Source organism: Rhinopithecus roxellana, chromosome 9, assembly GCF_007565055.1.
Source record: "Rhinopithecus roxellana isolate Shanxi Qingling chromosome 9, ASM756505v1, whole genome shotgun sequence".
Classification (NCBI taxonomy): Eukaryota; Metazoa; Chordata; class Mammalia; order Primates; family Cercopithecidae; genus Rhinopithecus; species Rhinopithecus roxellana.
The window spans coordinates 7604087-7610760 of record NC_044557.1 but is presented as its reverse complement, the minus strand read 5'-3'; the positions used below and the strand labels follow the sequence as shown (position 1 = coordinate 7610760).

Below are 6674 nucleotides of genomic sequence, written 5' to 3'. Positions count from 1 at the left end.
TCAAGCGATTCTCCTACCTCAGCCTCCCGAGTAGCTGGGATTACAGGTGCGTGCCACCACTCCCAGCTAATTTTTGTATTTTTAGTAGAGATGGGGTTTCACCATGTTGCCAGGATGGTCTTGATCTCTTGACCTCGTGATCCGCCCACCTTGGCCTCCCGAAGTGCTGGGATTACAGGTGTGAGCCACCACGCCTGGCCAATTACTGTGTTTTCTTGATACTATGATGCACTTTGGGAGGATTTGTAAATTCATTGTGGTGGTCTTTTTTTCATTTTCTTCTTTTTTCTTTCTTTCCCCCCTCCCTCCCTCCTTTCCTTCTTTTTTTCTCAGAAAGCTGAAAGTGTTAAATAAATGATGTATCTTAAAATTGTTAGATTCTTTAAATCTGATTTCCAATATCAGTAACTTCCCTGAAAGAATGTTACGTCACAACAAAATGACGGGGTGAATCCTATTCCCTACTTTAAAGAGAGAGAGAGAAAAAAAAGAATGTTTAAGTATATAGCCAATGGTCCACAAGGCTAGCAACTGATCCATGATTAATAGCTCAAGGTCATAAAAGTAGTCAGGTATAAAAGCCCAGAAAAACATGATTGTCAGCCATACACTTTGACAAATCATCCTCATCCATGACTCTAGAAAGTTTATTATTATTATTATTATTATTTGAGACAGAGTCTCGCTCTGTCTCCCAGGCTGGAGTACAGTGGCCCCATCTCAGCTCACTGCAACCTCCGCCTCCCGGGTTCAAGCAATTCTGCTGCCTCAGCCTCCTGAGTAGCTGGGATTACAGGCGCCCACCACCACGCCCAGCTAATTTTTGTATTTTTAGTAGAGACGGGGTTTCACCATCTTGGCCAGGCTGGTCTCGAACTCCTGACCTCATGATCCAGCTGCTGTGGCCTCCCAAAGTGCTGGGATTACAGGTGTGAGCCACTGCACTCGGGCTAGAAAGTTTTTTGAAAGGCAGACCCAAGCATGCACTTTTAAATTTAATGTAATTTAACTTGCAGGAAAAATCCTAGAAATGCAGAGAATTTAACAAACATCTATTGACTTTCCATCCAGAATTAATATTTATTTTTTAAATTCAATAGGCAGATTTTAACAAGATATTCTTAATAGGGAAAACTCATTAAAAACGTAACATTGAGTGAAATAAGTAAGTCACAGAAAAAAAAAAACCCCATTACAATAAGATCCATTTATACAAAGTTCAAAACAGGCAGAGTTGAACAGTGTATTGTTTAGGGAAATACATGTTGGTGATCAAGACCAGGAAGAGAAGCAAAGGAATGGTTATCACAAAAGTCAGGAGTGGAGGGGGAAGGAAGGGATGATTTGGGGCAGAGAGAGGGGAATACTACTCTATTTCGTAGCCCGATGGATGGAACACTGATGTTTATATTATTGTCATCCCCAAAAATGAACATATGTCTTTTTAAATACTCTTGTGTTTGTAACATTTTATAGTTTTAAAAAAATCGCTTGAATAAATCTAAAATCCTACACCGTAGTCCAAAAAAAGCCAAGCCAGAATAGCCTTATCCACCAGACATGGGGTCGTAAAGTGGTGAATCAGGTGATGGAGGCTCCATTTGGAGAAGAGTGACCTCTGATTTTCTCTGTGCAGTCAGCTAAGGTCAAGGCCAGAAACCATGCAGAGCCCAGGGAACTGCCCTTTTCCTGGAAGTAAGGCAAACAAGGAGAGTTGGGGGAACTTAGCGCATGCAATGTGAGAAACCCTCTTTGATCTTCAGGTACCTGCATCTTTCACTGTGCCACATGAGATCATAAAGACAGAATTCATACCTATTGGGCCAGGCGTGGTGGCTCAGGCCTGTAATCCCAGCTACTCTGGAGGCTGAGGCAGGAGAATCGCTTGAATTCGGGAGGCAGAGGTTTCAGTCAGCCCAGATGGAGCCACTGCACTCCAGCCTGGGCAACAGAGTGAGACTCCATCTCAAAAAAAAAAAAAAAAAAGACTTAATACCTATTAACCCCTTGTCATATTTGTTGTAAAAATTTTTTGTGTGTGTTTGTTTATTTCAAGGAACATTTAATTTAATATCAAGAGTGCAATACAAAAGGGCCAAATACAATGAAGGAACACATTCCCCCATTAACACCAACGACAATGCTCTTTTAAACATGTGCCTATTGAATGGAATGGGGATTTCATAAAATTCACTAAAAAAATAATGCAGTGAGTCTCATCACAGCTAATATCCTTGTACAATCTAGTTGTGACATGAATGTTTATAATACTTCAAACAGTTTCAACCTGAAGTTTCATACCACACCTTCATGTTTGTACAGTCCTCAGTAAGATAATCTACAGTTTTTGCAACCATTCAAAGAACAAACCATTGAATAAAACCACATTGATTAAGGCTCAAGCAAGTAATATAGAGCCCCAAACTAAATGGTTAAATCTATGCGCTCCTTGTACAGACATCTATTATTTGATTCTCTCGTGACTATTAAAAGTTGGTTCTCAGCAAATAAACCCTTTAAAGGCAAAATTCACCTCATTTGAGTTTTGACTCAGAAGTTCAACAGCAATAATGAAGTCCACAGTCTCATTGGCAAAACTGATACACATGTCTCTAAGTCACTATGCTCAAGGTTAAGAGCGATGCATATTCCATTTTTACATTTTACTGAAATTTTACATGTTCAATTCATGATTTAAAATCTCTAGGTTTTCATTCCTTCAAACTGTCTGAAGACACAGTGTGCCACAGACTTAAGACTTCTGTTTCTCCCTCTATATTCTTTAAACAGAAACATTTCTCAAGTGTCTACATGTTCTAGAAGGGGAATTTTTCGGAGGTGGCTACTTCTTCGGAATAGTCCGACGCCATCAGGCCTCTATCAGGCACTTCCAGGCACTCAGTTCATTTTGGGCTTGTTCCAGTTTGTCTTCAGTTTATTCCAATTCACCTTTCATTTTTAGGAAAACCAAGTTTGATCGCTGGGTCTACCATTGTTGATCTCAGCTGGGCAACGCTCAGCTGCTGGACTTGCTTGAGGTACTGGATTTGAGTAGTACACTCTTGCATCTGTTGTTCCTTGGTTGTTGTTAGTCGCATTACGAGGATGTTTTCCCTGCGTGCAGACTCCTGCTGTTGTTGCTTTAGTTTTTCTTCAGACTCTGTTAGGCTAGTTACGTCATTAGAGTTAAGATCTGTGTACTTGCCCTCCAAAGCTTGTACATATGCTTCATATTGTTTCCATCTTAAAATTAACTCATCTCTTGCCATGACTTCGAAGTCTGTTTCACTCAGTCGAACTTTCTTGGGAAGAGGTTCTTCGTTGGTCATCTTGAATCAGAAGAGTCGCCTTTCAGGGGTGGCCGCAGTCACTCGCCCGCCGCGGGGTCCCGCCAGGAGAGGAAAGGTGAAGGGAGGGAGGCCGCCTGCTTAGCCGGATCGGGGCCTGGAGGAGCACTGGAGCAGCTGCTCCCGGGTAACACGCTCCGTCCTTTAGCTCAGCAAGCGCGGTAAGGGAAGCGCTGTGTGTTTGTTGGTTTGTTTGTTTGTTTGTTTTAAATAAAAGAGGAAACTCTTTAAAGTTGGACTCAGGCTTTTTGAGGCCTTCCCCTGTCACTTAGGTTGGACTGCAGTGGTGTCATCATAGCTAACTGCAGCTCACCGCTGGGCTCAAGGGATCCTCCTGCCTCAGCCTCTGGAGTAGCTGGAACCAGAGGTGTACACCACCATACCTAGCTAATTTTTAAAGTTTTTGTTTGTTTGTTTTTTGTTTTTTATTGAGACAGCGTCTCGCTCTGTCGCCCAGGTTGGAGTGCAATGGTGCGATCTCAGCACACCACAACTCCGCCTCCTGGTTTCAGGTGATTCTCCTGCCTCAGCCTCCCAAGTAGCTGTGATTACAGACGCCCACCACCAGACTTGGCTAATTTTTGTATTTTTAGTAGAGATGGGGGTTTCACCATGTTGGCCAGGCTGGTCGCAAACTCCTGACCTCGTGATCCCCCCAACCCTGCACTTCGACCTCCCAAAGTGCTGGGATTACAGGCGTGAGCCACCGTGCCAGGCCAATTTTTAAAGTTTTACAGAGACAGGGTCTTGCTATGTTTCCCAGACAGACTGGTCTCAAACTCCTGGGCTCAAGCAATCCTCCCCCTCAGCCTCCCTAAATGCTGGGAATACAGATGTGACCCTCCACACCTGGCCCCCATAGACTTATATTATAAATCCTTTTTATTTTGTAATGACTTCAAACATGCGGGAAAGTTACAAGAATAATTTAGAGAAATTTTTGTGTATCTTTTATCCAAAGATTTTTTTAAAGTTTATCTATTTGTCATAATTCTCTCTGTGTATACATGTATGTGTGTGTGTATGTATATTATATTTGGTTACATGTTTTTATATTGTTTTATGTACATATATACACATAAGTTTTGTGTGTATATAGTAATATATAATAATTTGATGTAAACATGTATATATTCCTTTTGTGTTGATTTTTACTCTCTCCATGGTAGAGTAGATTGCAGACATCATGCCTCTGACTTTAGGGTTTCTTCTTTATGACAAAGATATTGGCCAGGTGCAGTGGCTCACTCCTATAATCCCAACGTTTTGGGAGCTGAGGCAGGAGGATCCCTTGAGGCTTGGAGTTCAAGACAGCCTGGGCAACAGAGGAGACCCCAGCTCTACAAAAACTAAAAATTATCCAGTTGTGGTGCACACCTGTCATCCTAGCTATTTGGGAGACTGATATGGGAGGATCACTTGTGCCCAGGAGCTCACGTTATCTCCAGTGAGCAGTGAGCCAAGATTGAGCCACTGAACTCCAGCCTGGGTAACAGAGTGAGACCCCTGTCTCAAAAAAGAAAAGAAAAAACAAAGATATTTTCTTACCTAACCATAGTACAGTTATGAAGTTCAGAAAATTTAACATTTACACAATACTTTAATCTCATCTATAATCTACATTCTAATTTTGTTAATTGTCCCAAATATATCCTTTAAGATATTTTTCTCTCCAGGATCCAGTCCAGGATCACATGTGGCGTGTCCCTAATCTGGCAAATTTCCCCAATCATTGTTTGTCCTTCATGATACTGGCATTTTTGAAGGATACAGACCATTTATGTCACAGAAAAGTTTGCAATTTCTTTTCTGTTTCCTCTGGAGGTATGTGACTTCTACTTGCCCCTCATTGATGAAGTTATTTTTTTAAAAAACAACTTTCTGAGTTATAAGTCATATACCATAAAATTGACTCATTTAAAACCTACAGCTCAATGCTTTTTACTAAGTTCACAGGGTTGTGCAGCTATCACCTCAATATAACTTTAGAATATTTTCATTCTCCCTAAAAAAAAACCATGCCCATCAACTATTACTCCCTATCTCCCTTTTACCCCTCCAACCCACACACCCGGCTCTTAACAAGCATTCATCTAACTTTACCTCTCTAGATTTGCCTATTCTGGACATTTCACATAAATTACATCATACATCATACAATGTGTGTTTTTTGTGACTCAATTCTTTCACTTAGCATAATGGTTTCAAAGTTCATTTGTATTGTAGCATGTAGCAGGTATCAGTACTTTATTTCTTCTTTTTCCCTTTCTTTCTTTCTTTTGGAGACGGGATCTCACTCTGTTGCCCAGGCTGGAGTACAGTGGTGCAATCACAGCTCACTGCAGCCTCGACTTCCTGGGCTTATATAATCCTCCCACTTCAGCCTTCCAAGTAGCTGTACCACCACACTTGGCTAATTTTTTAATTTTTTGAAAAGATTGGGCCTCACCATGTTGCCCAGGCTGGACTTGAACTCCTGGGCTCAAGTGATCCTCCCACCCCGGCCTCCTAAAGTCCTGGGATTACTGGCATGAGCTACTGGACCCAGCCAGTATTTTGTTTGTTTTTGCAGCTGAATAATATTCCACTGTATGGTTAGACCACATTTTATTTAGCCATCAACACATGTTGATGGACATTTATGTTGTTTCCAGTTTGGGGCAATCATGAATAATGCTGTATACAGACATTCATCTGTATACAAGTTTATATGTGGATGTATGTTTTCATTTCTCTTGGGTATATACCTAGGAGTGAAATTGTTGGGTTATGTGTAACTCTATGTTTAAATTTTTAAGGAATTACCAAATTATTTTTCAAAGAGTCTACGCTATTTTACACTCCCAGCAACAAGCTCTGAGGATTGCTATTTCTCCACATCCTTAAAACGTGTTCATCTTTTTGATTATAGCCATCCTAGTGGGTGTAAAGCAGACTCTTGTTGTAGTGTTGATTTCACTAATGATTAGTGAGGCTGAGCATCTTTTCATGTGCTCATTTACCATTAGGTATCTTCTTTTTTTTTTTTTTTTGTTTTGTTTTGTTTTGAGACAGAGTCTGGCTCTGCCGCCCAGGCTGGAGTGCAGTGGCCGGATCTCAGCTCACTGCAAGCTCCGCCTCCTGGGTTTACGCCATTCTCCTGGCTCAGCCTCCCGAGTAGCTGGGACTACAGGCGCCCGCCACCTCGCCCGGCTAGTTTTTTGTATTTATTTTAGTAGAGACGGGGTTTCACCGTGTTCGCCAGGATGGTCTCGATCTCCTGACCTCGTGATCCGCCCGTCTCGGCCTCCCAAAGTGCTGGGATTACAGGCTTGAGCCACCGCGCCC

The 6674-nt window shown here is 41.7% G+C and overlaps 1 pseudogene; it reads right to left on the bottom strand.

The window, feature by feature from the left end:
• Positions 1-2682: 2682 nt before the first annotated feature.
• On the bottom strand, positions 2683-3355 carry LOC104668283 (annotated as a pseudogene).
• Between the last annotated feature and the right edge of the window lie 3319 nt (positions 3356-6674).